Raw genomic sequence first — 17,213 nt, 5'->3', positions numbered from 1 at the left:
TTTCTTTCTTTCTTTCTTTCTTTCTTTCTTTCTTTCTTTCTTTCTTTTTTTCTTTCTTTCTTTTTCTTTCTTTGGTTTTTCATACATATTTGTTAAGTTTACTGCCTGAAAGGTTAAATTGATTTACATTCTAAGTGTTTTGAAGCTCAGTGTTGTCAACATAGAAAGAACTGTATAAAGTATTTCAAGTACAGATAAAAGCGCTCTATGAAGAGCAGGATGGTTTTTGTTTTGTTGTGAATATCAACACTTATACTTCCATCATTTGGTTGGTTTTAACTCATACATTTCACTCCTGTTCTAAGTTTTAATGTCTTCATTTGATCTTAGCTGAATGTTCAAGCCCATCATCCTTTCCATGTGGTGTGAAATATTCTTGCACATACACAATTTAATTGGAAATCACCAGGAAACTCTTGACTCATTCACACCACTTTATATATATTTCTTTCAATTTGGCACTTAGGAACTGATAATTTGGAGCATGTGTTTTCTTAGTCTGAACAAGATCATTTTCATAATTTTTAAAAAAATTTAAGGCCAGTTTGAGTATTCATCTCAGCGGACCTCACTATTAACACTTCATTCTGTTTATCACCTCACCTTAAAAATATTTGTCCCCTCAAGTAACTGATTGATTATTCCAGCATTATTTTCTTGTTCAGAAACAACGTTGCCTTTCTACTTCTCAAAAAGGAAAGGAACTAGTGTTTATTAAGCGTTTATTTGGTAAAGAACTTAACACTTTATACCTGATTTATTTAGCATTTTCAAAAGTTCTGTTATGTAGCTATCATTAATTTCTGTTTATAGATGATAAGTTTGAAGCTATAACTATTTTAAGGATGGTTATCCCCAAGTCCAAAGGTCATGTTCTTCTTTGTTTAATTCTTTCATTGTTAATACTATTTTCTTTTCCCATCCCTTTTTAGTTTCAAAAGTGATCAATATTTAGGTTCATTATGAATTTGAAGCTGAGGGTTTGGGGCATGCAAAATATCAGTATGGTATTTCAAAAGGTTTGGTCTGGCAGTAACGCAGATTGCTTTGGAGAGAGTTTGGAGTGGAATATGTGGACGCCAACTCATAGTGATTGTATTTGATCCACATTTAGAAAGCAGATAGGCAAAACATGATGAAAGATTGGATACAGGAGGTGAAGAAGAGCGAGGTATCAAGGAAGATGACTGGGATTTTGGATTATGGAATTAAATGGATACTAAACCAATGACTCAGATATGGAATATACGACAGAGTCTACCATTTAATAATTGTATGGAAGAGTCTGGGGCTTAGGCGAGAGGACTGGACTAGAAATATATTTGTGTGGAAGGGTTAAGTGTAGACAAAGTGACTGAAGTTCTTGGAGTCGATGAGATAGCTCAAGGACCAGATATAAAGGGACACATGAAGAGAATCTTGGGCTGAGTTTGAGGACATCCAAAATTTAATGATTGAGTAGAGGACAATAAGTGGCAAAGAAGATGGAGAAAGAGATGGGGAGAAGCCAAACAAGAAAAGCATTCTAAGTGGGAATAATAACGACTGTAGAAGGGTGAAACGGTGATCACAGAAAATGAATGTTGAATTTGTCGCCATGAATGTCACCGATGACTTTGTTGAATAGCACATCAGGAGTGATAAGAGTGAAAGTCCCACTGATATTGTCCTGAAGTGAGTGAAAGAAAGCATAGAGACACGAATAGAAGAAATTTGATTGGGGATAGAGGAGAGAAAGGGCAGTATCTGGAGAGTTATACAGGTTCTTGATTATTTATATATTGACTTTAAATAAAAATATTTGAATAAGCTAATATTTATGTAACAATCCTTTCCTTTGGAAAGGAACAAATTAATGTCAAGAAGAGAAAGGAAAATCAATAATGTAAGGAACCCAGCTGGGAAGACTTCAAGGTACAGGAGTGGGATTAGCTTTAGAAAGAAGGAGGGACAATATGATGTTTTGCTTTGAAGACCTTTTTTCACACATTTATATATTATAGCTGACTTTAGAGTCTTACTTACCTCCTTAAACTGTGACTATACTACTTTTAAGTGTACAGTAATATTAAGATTAGACAGTAAAATTAAAAAAACAAAATTTTTAGAACTTTCCATCTATCCTCTTTTCACTTGGGGATTTAGTAGTTATCTTAAAAGCAAATTAGTTCAGCATGGAGCACTGGGTGTTATATGAAAATAATGAATCGTGGATCACTACATCAAAAACTAATCATGTATTGTATGGTGATTAACATAACATAATAAAATTATATTAAATTAAAAAAAAGCAAATTAGTTCAGTACCCAGAAAATTCTTCCTTTGTTTTCTTTATTTTCCTTTGCCAACCACAGTGGATCTCAAATTTAGATGTGCACAGAAATTACTAAACAAGATCATGTATGTGCTATCACACCCTCCATAGCACTGGATATATCATACTTGTTTTTTCATTTTTGTCATCTCAATGAACCCTTTCTCATTTTTATATTAATTAATCCATGTTCTTCCTACTTCAACACAGAGAATTTAGAGTAGGGGAGGCTCTATAATCCTCATTTAATTTCTTTTTTTTTTAATATTTTATGTATTTATTTGACAGAGAGAGAGACAGAGAGAGAGGGAACACAAGCAGGGGGAGCAGGAGAGGGAGAAGCAGGCTTCCCGCGGAGCAGGGAGCCCAATGCTGGGCTCGATCCAGGACCCCGGGATCATGACCTGAGCCGAAGGCAGATGCCCAATGACTGAGCCACCCAGGCGCACTCCTCATTTGATTTCTAAAACATAATTAGCATGTCCAGATTTTGCTTATGTTGGATTAGCAAGAATTTAAAGAAAAGTTCTAACCTTGGCCAAAGTAACCTCATATTTGACCCCTTTAGCAAATACCTACTCTAGAAAAACAAAATGTAAAAAAGAAAGTAACTTTTTCATTGGAAGAACTCACAAATTTGTTTTTAAAGTCTACATACTTTATCAAGAACTTTGATGAACTTGAATATCAAGAAGTCAAGGTTCATGTCCTATTACCATTATTTATTCCCAAACCTAGAGATAATCCAAATGTGTGTTAAGTGTATGAATGAATGAATGAATGTTTTGTGAATTGTTATATCTAAATTGACATAGATTCTTGGAAAACGAACATACTAGTTTCGTACACTATTATTTTTATTGATCACTGTGATAATTACTTGAAATGCAATATCACTAATCCTCACAACATCTGTAGAATATGAGAAATCAAGGTGCAAAGATTTTTAAGTAGATTGTGCTAATTTACACAGGTAATAAAAGGCAAACCTGGGAGTCAGCTTTATGCCTGACTCCAGAGCACATGATCTTTCATCCACGTTATGAATGGTGATATATGTTTGGGTTATAAAAACTTGCAATAATGAGTATATTTATTTCCTATCATAAACTTCTACCCAGACAGGTCTATAGGGCAAAGGCCCTATAATTTTAGATATTTTAATTTGATTTAGCTTCTAGACAGACCTATTAGATTTTCTCTATGCATGGTGTACTATAGAAGTAGGAAAAGTAGGTTTTCAGGTGGGCTTCTTTTTTTCTGAAAAAAATAAAACTATATGTTCAAGCATTTAAATATCCATGTTAGCTAATTTTGCCCACATTTTGTAATTGCATTGGAAAACATGTCCTATTTAAGTGCAATATTAGAAAATTTAGTAATAACCCAGTACTTGTTTGATCCCAAATATTTAACTCTTTAAAAAAATCTAACTCTGGTTTTATTTCAAGATGCTTTGAAAAGAACTCACCCTGAGTTCTATGAATAGAACTGAGTCAAACTTTTTCTAAAATGTACTATAGAACCCCATCCTGATTTGGTGCTTCAGGGTAACTTGGCAATGAAAGCACTCACAGGCAACTTTCTGGTCATCAGATGGCCTTCCTGTGACCTGGCCACAAGCACTCTATTAATCTACTTTATCGTGGGGATTAGTCAAGCAAGGGCTGCATCCTTCCACGAAGCACATCTGTTCCTAACTCTTCTTATCTCTTGATGTCTGTTTCGTCCAGTACATCTATTCTTCATCAGCCATGAATGTCTATGCTTTTGGGGAGTGATTTTCTATTTTCTACCTTTTTTACTTCCATAAAAAAATTTAAAAATAAAAGTGTTCCCAGTCTGTCCTTTTCTATCTTACATCTACTTCTGAATACATAAAATGTTTGAATTTGCTCATAGAACACAATACAATATACCCACTGTTCCCATCAAGTTTTACCTTTTTGCTACTTTTAATAAGAACAATCCTTATTTAAACCTATGCATGATACTCACCAGAGCCCAGAACACCATTTTTACATTTCCTTTAAACAATCACATGAGTGGTTCTGCCTAGTGAGATCAATGAGGTTTTTCACAAAATGAGTCTTACTAACGGCAATCTCTTTATCTCTGATTCAGCCACATTGAAAAGAAGGAGGTGTGTTGGGCCTGGTTGGTGGGGTGCCTCTCCATCTCCCCCAGCCTGGGACTATGGTATAGGAAACAAGGCAGTCTCATCAACAAGCACCTTTCTCTCAAGTTCAAACTAGGGATTACTCAGAAAGAAGAAACTCCTTGTTCCCCCTTCCACCCTGTCTCTGAATAATAAGGGCTTTTTACTGGGTAAAAATCTTGTTCCATTAATTATAGCAGAAAATAAACAGATAATCTGCCCAAAACAACCCCTAACTACTTCTGAATGACATATTTATTTTTAAGGTTCGTTTTTTTTTAAGTTAAATATCTATTTGCATCAGTTCTTACAATGATTAAGAGAGATATAATAAAACATCATATACCCATATCTTAAATATTAACTTAAAGATTTAGTACTATGTTGTTCTTTCTATATTTAGTCAAGGTATAAAAAAGGAAGAAGTCATCATGGAACACAACAGATTTTCACACTTACACAAATAGCTAAAAATAAGGTTTACAACAGAAATGCTGGTGACTTCTTGGTCAAGAAGTTCATGAGATTTTATATATGTGTGTGTCTGTGTGTGTACATAATAAATTCACATATTCTAAAACATCAGTTACAAAGTAGCTTTTGATTGTTTTAATGGCAGTCAATTAATGAAATATTTCCTATGACCAAAGGCATCTTTTATTCAAGCACATGCTTATCAACATACTCCATGGTAAGTGTTTGCTGTTGTAAGGCAGGCTCACAGCTGAAAATGGTTTGGGGTTTGTTGGGCTGGAGCATTTTGATAAATGGAGATAAATGATTACAATCATTCAGTCTTTCTAAGCCCTAGCAAAATATGACAGCATATAAGTCTCTAAAGAGATTTATGTTTGCTCTTACAGCTGGCTGTCCATAGCCACACCATTCCCTGGGGAGCCCTGCAGACCTAGTGGATGATGAGAGTGTTTTGCAGCTGTAAGAGATTTAGACCCCTTTAAAGAACTGCTTGAGCTACAACAAACCAGTATTTCAAAAGAAAGTGAGCAGGGCCATAGGGTGTTCATGAGATTCCCAGCCTTAACCTGAAGAAGCTCACCTCTCAAAGCTGGCTCACTAAAACTTTCCCTCAATTGTTAGCTGACACTACAAAACATTTAGGATGTCATCGTGTGTTGTAAACAAATCCATGCATTTCCATGTATTATTCCTGAGGCCAAAAAGTAGCAAAACATCACAAAATATTGCGAATAAAAGCATGCTTTTGGAAGAGTTGACTTGTCTGAGGAAAGTGTGACGTGGGAGAAAGTGGCTATGTCATATGTCACAGAAGTGGAAGGCTGGAGAAAGAATGAGAGGGAGGAAACTTTGTCTGTTGGGTGCCTTTTATGTGCTAATAATGTTGACTCCCTGTTCTATGCTCTGCTTTGCGGTGGGCCCAGCCCTCTGTGGTGACAGCAAGGGAAAGAAAAACAGCCCAGAAGCAGGCTGCCTGAATTCGTTGCACTCCTGCACAGAAGAATCATCAGAAGAATGAGTATCCACATTGTCCCAGCCATGACTCCTCATTTCTGGGATTTCCTTCTAAGCAGAGAGGCAAACGTGTGGATCGGGCAGGTTGGCCACGGCACTGCCAGGTTGACAGTTTAACGTTGACACTGACTGAGACAGCTAGGCAAGCTGGTACCAGTGCAGGTAACCAGAAGGATTCATTTCTTCTGTAGCGACACAATTTGACCAATTTATACATAAGTCCCTATTCTTGCCTCATGGCTACATTCTTTTTTTAAAATTTTTTTTATTTAATTTTTTTATTCTTATGTTAATCCCCATACATTACATCATTAGTTTTAGATGTAGTGTTCCATGATTCATTGTTTGTGCATAACACCCAGTGCTCCATGCAGAATGTGCCCTCCTCAATACCCATCACCAGGCTAACCCATCCTCCCACCCCCCTCCCCTTTAGAACCCTCAGTTTGTTTTTCAGAGTCCATCGTCTCTCATGGCTACATTCTTAATCTGCATTACAAATACTTCCCAAACTTGTTTTAGAACTTTCTTTTTATTTTATAATATTTTTGAGATATGATTTATTTATAGTAGAATGACCAAATCTTAAGTGTCCGGCTTGACACAATTTTACATATGTATGTATCTGTAGTATTTGTTTTCTATTGCTGCAGAACAGATTACCACAAAGGTAGCAGTTTATACGCCAACACAGATTTCTTAGCTCACAATTCTGTAGATCAGAGGTCTGGGTACTCACTGTACAGTTGGGTTCTCGGCTAAGGCTCTCACAGAGTGGAAAGAAAGGTGTCACTGGCTCCATTCTCATCTGAATCTCAGGGTCTTCCTGCAAATTCATTTAGGTGAGTCGAAGGATTCAGTCCCTGAGGTTGCAGAATTGTCTTTGCTGGCTATTTCTCAGCAACTGAGCAGCTGCTCACATTCCTTGCCGTGCGGCACACTCTATCTTCAAAGCCATCAATGAAAGATCTCTCTCCCTCTAAATTCCTTTCATGCTTCAAATCTCTGTATCCAGGGAAATCTCTGCCACTTTGAAGGAAGGGCTTCCTTATGAGGTCAGACCCACCCAGGATAACCTCCCTTTCTTAAAGTCATTTTTGCTAGATAATGTAACGTAATGAGAGACTGGAGTCCACCATATTCCCAGTCCCAGGGATTAAAAAGAGGGCAGGTTCACGAGGGCATGGGGATGTTGGGATCATATGAGAATTCTGTCTACCACATCTCAAGACAAGATCCATGCAAATGACCATGCAGCAGTTTCTGGGTTACACAAATAATTTTTAGAAGTTCTTTATATATTCTGGATTTGAGTCCTTTGTCGGATATAGGCACTGCAACTCTATTTTCCTAATGTATGACTCGCCTTTCATTACTTACTGGAATCTTTGACGAGCAAAAGTTTTCAGTTTTAATAAAAAGTTATTTTATTTTTAAGTTTTATAATTAGAGTTCTAAGCATTGTGTTAAAGTGTTAAAAATATTTGCCTACACCAAGATCATGAAGATTTTTTTGTTTTTGTTTTCTTCTAGGAACATTATAGTTTTAGCTTCCACATTTATATCTCTGATCCATTTGTTTGTTTGTTTGTTTGTTTTCATATAGTATAAGGTAGGAGTCAATGTTCAATTTTTTCCCCGTGTATGGATATCCAGTTGCTCCAGCACCATTTATTATGTACTTTTAAATTTATAATTGAAGTAATATATGTGTTTTTCTCATTACCATGTCATTCTCCTAAGGTGTTGAGTCTATTGCCTGGGGACTAGGCAAGTTTGGAGAGAGTCCACCATATGTGACTTGCATCCCTACACATCTTATAGGGTATGACAAGTCTGCAAAGCCCTGATCACTCTTTACCTGTGTGATTTCTCAGGGTTCTGTTAGCAGTGAGTGACCTTGAAAGATGAGATGTTTTCCTCTGGGACAAAGAGTGGGCTTTCTTATTACATCCTATCAATAATCAGTGGATTTCCCAAGCTTGGTGCTTCTCAGCTATGATGCAAAGCTCTGTGGACACAGCAACATCTGGGCCATAGCATGTCTCTCTCAACGGACTTCTGGGTAAGGATATCTCACGCAAACATGCTGATGCTCATGCTACTTGCTGTGCCATGAGTAATAAAGTCTGCTATTTCTGACCCAGGAATCTCAGGCCTTCTGTCAGCATCTTTGAAATAGTAACAGACTAACTTACCATCTTATAAGAGGGATAAAATCACCGAGACCTGACTACGTCATCTTATTCAATCATTAAAACATGCTAGTAAATGACCATATTCATCACCATTTTGTAGATTAAAATACCCAGACTGCAAGAGACTAAGGAACTTGCCCAGTTTGGTTTAATTTCACAGCCAAAACTAATTTGTAACATTTAGTAATTGTGATATGTAGCATAAATATTAGAATGTGCATAAAATAGACACAGAATTTAAGGACTAGTTACATAATGAACACCCATGTACCATCATTTAGGTCAAGAACTGGAACGTTGTCTCCAGACCAGAATCCCTGCATGGGTTTCTTACAACTTATATCCCTCTTTCCTTTCCTATGGGAGATGGGTAGTCCTTACCTTGATTTTCAGATAATTGTTGTGTTTTCTCTATAGTTAACCACATATACTTCCATTAACAATAGGGCTTGAGTCTGAACTATATATGAATGATATATAGTCTATGAATTATTTTGTGCAATCCTTCTTAAGATCAATGTTTCTAAGATTTATCATTGTTGCTCATAGCTCTCCCTGTCCATGTTCACCACAGCATAGAGCACTATACTAATATGAATAGATTTCTTTATCCTGCTGTTTCTGGCATGTGAATTGTTTGTAGCTTTGAGCTATTACCATAAACAATTGTTTCTATGAAAATTCTTTTATCAGGTTTTTGTTTTTTGTTTGTTTGTGAGTTTATGCATTCATTTCTCTTCCATATATGCCTAGGAGTGGACTTTCTAGGGCACTAGGTAGTATATGGTTTCCTTTATTGGAAAATACCATAAAGTTTTCCAAAGTGATTCCACCATTTTACACTCACAACAGCAGTGTATGAAAGTTCCAGATGGTCCACATTCTCATCAGTACTTGGTATTGAGAATCTTTTTAAATTTTAGCCGTTCTGTTTGTTATTTGGTGGTATTTCACTGTGGTTTTAGTTTTCATTCCCCTCATGACTACTGAGATTGAGAATATGATCATAAGATTTGTGGACCCTTGGATATCGTCTTTTGTGAAGTGTCTGTACATTTTTTTGCCCAATTTTTAATTGGTTTGTTTTCCTTGTTTCCTATTCATTTGTAGGTATATCAAAGATATGCATCTGTTTTCTGTTAAAGGGCCTGGCCTGTAAATTTATCCCATAATTTCTTGCTCCCTTTTTTTTGGCCAGAACTACCACATGGACACAGAGGACTTGAAGGCAATGTGGAAAGAGTATTCTTACTTGGGTGACAATGTGCTTAGCCAAAACTTCACTATAGAAATGGAAAACACAGATATAGTGGAGGACAGCCAGCCAGTTCTGCTCTACTAGGGCTGGCCCTAAAAATGTGAGTGTTCATTAGTGCTATGCGGTGCATATGGAACTTTGTGGAACTAGCTATAGAAATATCTAAAGCATCAAAAATTATTATTAAAACTCTGCTTGGTTCAAGGAGAGTCTTGAGTGGAAAAAAAATGGGTTTCTTATAGCAATTCATTCCATGCATCAGCCCTGCCTACAATACCAGACCAAGCTATACTTCTATAATTTTTAACATGCACCTAAGATCTGGTATAGTATGATGGTGTTTTGTGGTCTTTGCCATGACCCACAGAAGTATGCTAACTCCTAAAATTACCTGCCAAGGCCACATTAGTTAAAATCTGACTACCCAATCATAAAAACCATTCACATGAACATAAAGACCATCACAAACTAACAGCATTAAAAAGCCACACGTTTGGCTTCCATCTGCAAGTATAACACTGCTAGCCAGATCCCGCTCCTTGTCAGCTCCTTGATTAGTGCTCCCGATATTGGTGAACTGACTCAAGTGAGACTCATTAGTTAGATAAACAGAAATCAGAAAGTCTGCCTTTTTCTGATAGACGGTTGAAGAATGTGGCCTAGGTATGCAGCAACAACAGTCTCCAAACACTGAAGTAGAAAGATTTGACCAGCAAGCAGGCTGGATGGTCATAGGCCTTGTAGTGGACGTGCCTTTTCTACCCAACTTACAATGCGGCTAAAAGCAGAACAGAGCATGTGCTCTGTGCGAGCGAGCATGTTCCAAAGAGGAAAGACCTTGCGGCTGACCCATACATTACCACACATTAACAATTCCTATAAGATATTCCTCTTTTCGTGAGAATCAGTGAGTAAAGAAAACATCAGAAATGACTTTGCCTACCCACCCCCAAATACCCACTTTGCAGTAGATATAGTTAAATGATACAGAAAGACTGTATAAACTGTTGAACAGTAATGTATGAAATAAAGGCAAACAAAAATAAATCAAGGTGATAATTTCAATATTATATAAAGCAGAACTAAAGGAAAAGAGATGTATCTGAGACAGAAGAATTTTATTCTGCTAAAGTATTCTGTTCAAAATAACAGAGACTCAAAAATGTTAACTACTGGGGTGCCTGGGCGCTTAGTCGGTTAAGCATCTGCCTTCAGCTCAGGTCATGATCCCAGGGTCCTGGGACCAAGTCCCTCTTCAGGCTCTTTGCTCAGCAGGGAGCCTGCTTCTCCTTTTCCTGCTCCCCCTGCTTGTGCTCTCTTCTCTCTCTTTGTCAAATAAATAAGTAAAATCTTTAAAAAAAAATGTTAACTACTAAATAGCTTATATTGCAATCTGTAAAATAAGAGATTTATTTTTAATTTTTTTAATAAAACAGATTTAAACATAAAACCAGTTGCCAAGAATATGATAACAATATATCACCCTGCATCAATCAATCATCAACTAAATATATTAAATAAATATAGAGAACTTTAAATGATATTGAAGGATGATGTAATAGATTCTCAGCAGTTTACACCATCCTTCTAACTATCCACTGAATAGTTATACTTTTTAATTCTTTCATCTAATATAGCATAAAAAATCCACAAATTTTTATACTAGAAATAACATAGGCCATATTCTCTAATAAATTGATGTAGCAAAATTCGGAATTGACATAAATGTTTTCATAGTAACAGTAATAATAACACTTCAGCCACTTGGAAATTTTGCAAAAGAAGAAAAACTTTCTGCAAAAGAATACTTGGGTCAAAAAAGATACCAGATGCAGGGTAAAGCTTATTTAGAAAACAAAAGTGAGAAGAGAAGAAAGAGAAACAGGGGGGGGGGGGGGGAGTGAACAGAAAAAAATGATCAGTCTTAAGCATTTACATTTTAGTTCAAGAAATAACTGAAATAAATGCAGTTATAATTCAACTCCCCAAATCAGGGAAAAGCGGAAGACAAATGTAGGGACTACAGGAAGAAGAGTATAATGGAAATAAAGATAAGAAAGGATAGAGACCCTGGGGATGTTATGCAGTGCGTCTTTAGGGGAGGATGGTGAGTCTTTTTCTTATTCTTCTTTTTCTTTTTCTTATTATTATGTTCTAACAAACAAAACCAAATATTAAAACATTGAGAATACTTGATCATTCTATTAGTAAAATGTCTTCATGATTAAGATGAATTGATATTCTGCCAGTGTGTATGTGCACGTGTATGTGTGTGTATTCCAAAATGTAAATTAACATAAAGAAAAAGTGCTTTTATTCTTATAATGCATTATTAAGATGATCTGGACCAATGAGAAATAGTAATGCTTCAGTGTTTAATAGATGTTTAGAATCCATGCTGGGTTGAGTGTGGGGATAAGTAATATTTCATTTAAAGTCAAAGTAAGATCATCAGGAAATAATTAAGAAAACAGTGATTGTGTTTCTTTTTATTATTTGTGTTGTTAAAAGAATATGGAAAAGGCTTTATTATCTATGTAAAATGAGTCTAATTTTTAGTGTTTGTAATTATGATTCACTCTGTAACCACTTACTGAGGAGCTACTATGTGCAAAGTACTAGGGAGGCAAGGATGAACAAAAGCTGATGCAGTTCCTCATCTCATGGAACTTAACAGCCTAGAGGATATAAACATGATATTAATCAAATATTATATAAATAAAGATAAAATATTACTTGAATGAGCACTATTTGAAGACATAAGATCATATAAGGAGATTTGACATAGGCAAGTAAATCAGGGAAGTTTTTCCTAAGCAAGCAACCATTTACCAAAGATTTCAGAACTAGTGATATTGAGTTAATTAAATTAGGTTGAGAGTATTCCAGGCAGAATGATTAGCATATTCATAGGCACTGTAGCAAGGAGGGACTGGATTCTTCAAGAACTAGAAAAATGGTAAGTATGGTTAGTGTCCAGTGAGGCAGTCAGAGGAGCTCCTGCGTAGTGATAGAGGAGAGACCATGAAGGCTCTGCTAGGAATTTAGATTTTTATAGAAGAGGTATTCATTGAGGTATTATACGCAAAATGTGTGTGCATGCACACTCACTCGTGGGTGATTTAATCACATTTGTGCTTTGAAAATATTCTGGCTAGAGTGGATGAATAAAGATTGATAGAGATTGTTGGGAAGCAAACATGGAACTAGGGAGACCAATAGGAAGCTATTGTAAGTATCCTGGGTGGCAGGTAATGATGATATAAATGGAGTTCTGGTGGCAGACTTTGAGATGTGTCTATCAACATGGTCTAACCAATATTCTAATCTCATCTGGACCTGTTTATTCATGATTCTCCAGAAAAAAATTAGGAATTAATGACTCTAAGCAATTAATGATAAAAACAAGTTAAAAAGAGAAAATCTACAAGAGTGGCCAAATTTGACTTATAAGTGACCATGTTCAGAGATACCTTTTAATAATATTGTTTTAGGACAAACTTCTGAAAGAAGCCTGGCAGTAGACTACATAGGAGTCATGCTGTTCTTTAAATCATACCATGTCTCTTCAACAAATGGTGTTGGGAAAATTGGATAGCCACATGCAGAAGAATGAAACTGGACCATTTCCTTACACCACACACAAAAATAGACTCCAAATGGTTGAAAGACCTCAATGTGAGACAGGAGTCCATCAAAATCCTAAAGGAGAACACAGGCAGCAACCTCTTTGACCTCAACTGCAGCAACTTCTTCCTAGAAACATCGCCAAAGGCAAGGGAAGCAAGGGCAAAAATGAACTATTGGGACTTCATCAGGATAAAAAGCTTTTGCACAGCAAAAGAAAAAGTCAACAAAACCAAAATACAGCCTACAGAATGGGAAAAGATTTTTGCAAATGACATATCAGATAAAGGGCTAGTATCCAAAATCTATAAAGAACTCATCAAACTCAACACCCAAAGAACAAATGATCCAATCAAGAAATGGGCAGAAGACATGAACAGACACTTTTCCAAAGAAGACACCCAAATGGCCAACAGACACATGAAAAAGTGCTCAACATCGCTCGGCATCAGGGAAATCCAAATCAAAACCTCAATGAGATACCACCTCACACCAGTCAGAATGGCTAAAATTAACAAGTCAGGAAATGACAGATGTTGGCAGGGATGTGGAGAAAGGGGAACCCTCCTACACTGTTGGTGGGAATGCAAGCTGGTGCAGCCACTCTGGAAAACCGTATGGAGTTTCCTCAAAAAGCTGAAAATAGAGCTACCATATGACCCAGCAATTGCACTACTGGGTATTTACCCCAAAGATACAAATGTAGTGATCCGAAGGGGTACGTGCACCCTGATGTTTCTAGCAGCAATGTCCACAATAGCCAAACTCTGGAAAGAGCCAAGAGGTCCATTGACAGATGAATGGATAAAGAAGAATGGTATATATATACAATGGAATATTATGCAGCCATCAAAAGGAATGAAATCTTGCCATTTGCAACGACGTGGGTGGAACTGGAAGGTATTATGCTGAGCGAAATCAATCAATCAGAGAAAGACATGTATCATATGATCTCACTGATATGAGGCATTCTTAATCTCAGGAGAGAAACTGAGGGTTGCTGGAGTGGTGGGGGGTGGGAGGGATGGGGTGGCTGGGTGATAGACATTGGGGAGGGTATGTGCTATGGTGAGTGCTGTGAATTGTGTAAGACTGTTGAATCACAGACCTGTACCTCTGAAACAAATAATACATTATATGTTAAAAAAGAGAAGATAGTAGGAAGGGAAAAATGGGGGGGGGTGAATCGGTGGGGGAGACGAACCATGAGAGACTGTGGACTCTGAGAAACAAACTGAGGGTTCTAAAAGGGAGGGGAGTGGGGGATGGGTAAGCCTGGTGATGGGTATTAAAGAGGGCATGTACTGAATGGAGCACTGGGTGTTATATGCAAACAATGAATCATGGAACACTACATCAGAAACTAATGATGTAATGTATGGTGATTAACACAACATAATAAAATTTAAAAAGAAATATCATACCATGAAACATCACTGTGTTAAATTCTATTATGCAAATTAATGAAAAATTGACTATATTTTAAAATATGCAGTCTTTCACATCTTGAAAATAATATTCTATAAATATTTAATAACACTTCCAACTTATTAAGTAATAATCATTGACTCATGTTTTAGTTTATTTGTAGTGTGACAACACCTACTAACAGATAAGTGGAAATAGGAAAAGATTTATGACACATTTATAAAAAAATGAAACAAACTTTTATCCATTGATTTTTTTTTCCAATGATCATAAGGATATGAATGATTTGGCAATCCTATTCTTAGTACATTTAGTCTGCCCTCACAGACTTTTGGATTCTGTCAGATTATGCTTTGAGACCCACTGTTTTTAGGAAAATCACGGAAAGCATTTCATGAAAATATAGTGTTAACAACACTTAAGCAGATTTAGTCTGGAATCAATGATTAATCATACTCTCCTTGCCTTCAAAGTGCTGTTCTTATCACTGATATCAAGATAATCACAAAAAGAGGTGCATTAGGCCAATCCTTTTTCCACAATGAAATATGAAAATTATCCCTAACATATGTTGAATTTGAGGTTAATCTATTTACAATATCTTCCATCCACGAACTGCCCTTGTCGATTCTGCTGATTTGACTAGTGACATATTATACAAAAACAATAATTTTCTTGAACTGAAGAAAATCTTTTAAAGATAATGATTTAAAGATTCATCATCTATGAAGAATATTTCCCTTGTATATGTACTTGTGTCAGCTACTTTTCAAAGCGATTTTTTCCTGCTCACTTATAACTCACCTCAATTATTGTGTTGTTCATGTTTGTAAAGTACAAATGCATTGATTTTAGTGAATCAAATACCATCTGATTGTAGATATATTCATATGCATATATACTCATTTAGGGTTTGACCTATAAGTCAATTTCTAAATGGTGTCTAGTAAACCATGAAGGGTCAATATTCATAAAATAATGACCATTGTTACATTTTTTTACCTCTTACTTTTTATTTCCACTTACTGCTTTGTTAATTTTTTTGCATTTGCCTAATTCTTCTGATATTACTTATGTCTATGAAGTACTATTATCTGCTCATTTTATTAGAATCTTGTAGATAATTTTATCTAATACTTTTATGAAACATTTTGAGAATTTGAAATGGAAAGTGGTTAGTAATTTGAAAACATTTGTTCCTCATCCCAAATTCTTCCTAACTGACTCCTTTTCTGCTAAAGGGACCTGTAATAGCTCTTGAGAGTGGGAGGGAGACATTGAGAGGTATAAGAGAGATCTCACAGGATGTCAAATCTGGCAAAAGCAGAAGCTAAAACAAAACACTCTAAATTTATATATTTAGAAGTATGCTATTCTTATTAAAGGCCATGTAAATATTTTTCTAATTCTTTGAAAATTTTGGGATCTTAGAACCTGCAAATTTGAATGTATTTAGCTTTTCAAATGTTTACTAAATTCTACCACCTACAGTTTAGTTTCTTTGCTTTTCAGGCCACGTTAACAGTATTGTAATTTATTGTTTCCCCTTAAGGTTGGTTTTACTTAAACACACACACACCCAAAATAAGATACAAATAAATAAACAAGCAAACAAACAAGTAAGTGTGAAAGAGTAAGTATGACCTTTTGTATTATTTAGGAATTATATCTGGCTACAAAGGCAAGAGCTTAAAACAGTGGCTGATGTAAATTAGGTTTTTCCTTTTTTCTCATGTGAGAAACAACCCGGAGAGAAAATCCGGGCAAGTGTAATTGGTGTGTTCTGTCATTATTGCCCCAGCCTCCCTCTATTTTTTTGCCTTACCATCTATAGAACTCCGCTTCTGTTCTCAAACTGTCCTGTGAGGTATGAACTAGATCCAGCAGAGCCAGCAATCACATCTGCGCTGGTGGCAGAAAGGAAGAGGAAGAGAGGCTGAAAGGGAGGCATCTTACAGCTCAGTCCTTGGCTGCGGCTAACAATAATCAAATCATGTTAAATAAAATTAAGGGTAAGTGGATTTCTAGTAGGCAACTAGCTGTCTCTGCCATGTCTTTTCTGTATCGCTTTATGTATTTTGTAGTTTTCAAATAATTTTAACCATAAAACTTTCTTCATAAAACATGTATCATCACACGAAGCCAACGATGGAGCTTCTCTGGTAGAAGCCAAGTAAAAAGTGGGAAGTCCCTCCAGTTCTACCTGCATGATTGTATTCGTGCCTCTACAGACCCTCTGATCACAGGGCAAACCACCCATGGGATCTCCATGTCCTCTTGGGTGTACCTAGTTCTCATGCGTAACTGCCTGGGACGACTTGGTCACTATACAGTCCTGGAGGGAGATAGAGATTTAGTTAAGATGACCTTCGGATTTCTTCCAAATCTGAGTCACCTTGGAGTCCACAAAGGAACACATTCTAGTCCATACACTGATTCAACTAACTGAAATCGTGGCTGTGTACATGCTTTTAAGTATGGATAAAAATAGCATCCAAAACAAAACATACCTACTTTTGAGTAGGGACAAAATAGTAACCAAAAAAAAGTATGCAGTCCTTGGAAAGGTTCGGTGTCAATGAAAACACATCCCAGTGTTAAGATGGCTACTGGCAGAGGGAATATCCCTGTATAAGGTTTGCTTAGTTTACAGTATTGTCTTTGCTTGGTACATCTAGTGAAGTGGAAACATGCTCATTTTTACTATGTTTGGGAAAAGGATTGAAACCATTGCAATA

General features: G+C 36.3%; 1 long non-coding RNA gene across 2 annotated transcripts in view; it reads right to left on the bottom strand.

Annotated features, from left to right (window-relative positions):
- Positions 1 to 69: 69 nt before the first annotated feature.
- Positions 70 to 17,213, bottom strand: part of LOC118026447 — a 27,752-nt gene continuing 10,608 nt past the window's right edge. Inside the window, exons 4-5 of one of the 2 annotated variants that reach the window (XR_004683585.1) lie at positions 16,301 to 16,382; positions 70 to 105 (exon numbers count right to left, since the gene is read on the bottom strand). This is a non-coding gene — a long non-coding RNA (uncharacterized LOC118026447). Of the gene's footprint in view, positions 106 to 6,588; positions 6,791 to 16,300; positions 16,383 to 17,213 lie in introns of those variants that run through there. The other variant, XR_004683584.1, reaches the window with a different exon arrangement.

The sequence above is a fragment of the Mirounga leonina genome, unplaced genomic scaffold, assembly GCF_011800145.1.
Source record: "Mirounga leonina isolate KUSES-001 unplaced genomic scaffold, KU_Mleo_1.0 Mir_234, whole genome shotgun sequence".
Lineage (NCBI taxonomy): Eukaryota > Metazoa > Chordata > Mammalia > Carnivora > Phocidae > Mirounga > Mirounga leonina.
Note: the sequence above shows the minus strand (reverse complement) of the source record. Positions and strands in the feature narration are given on the sequence as shown.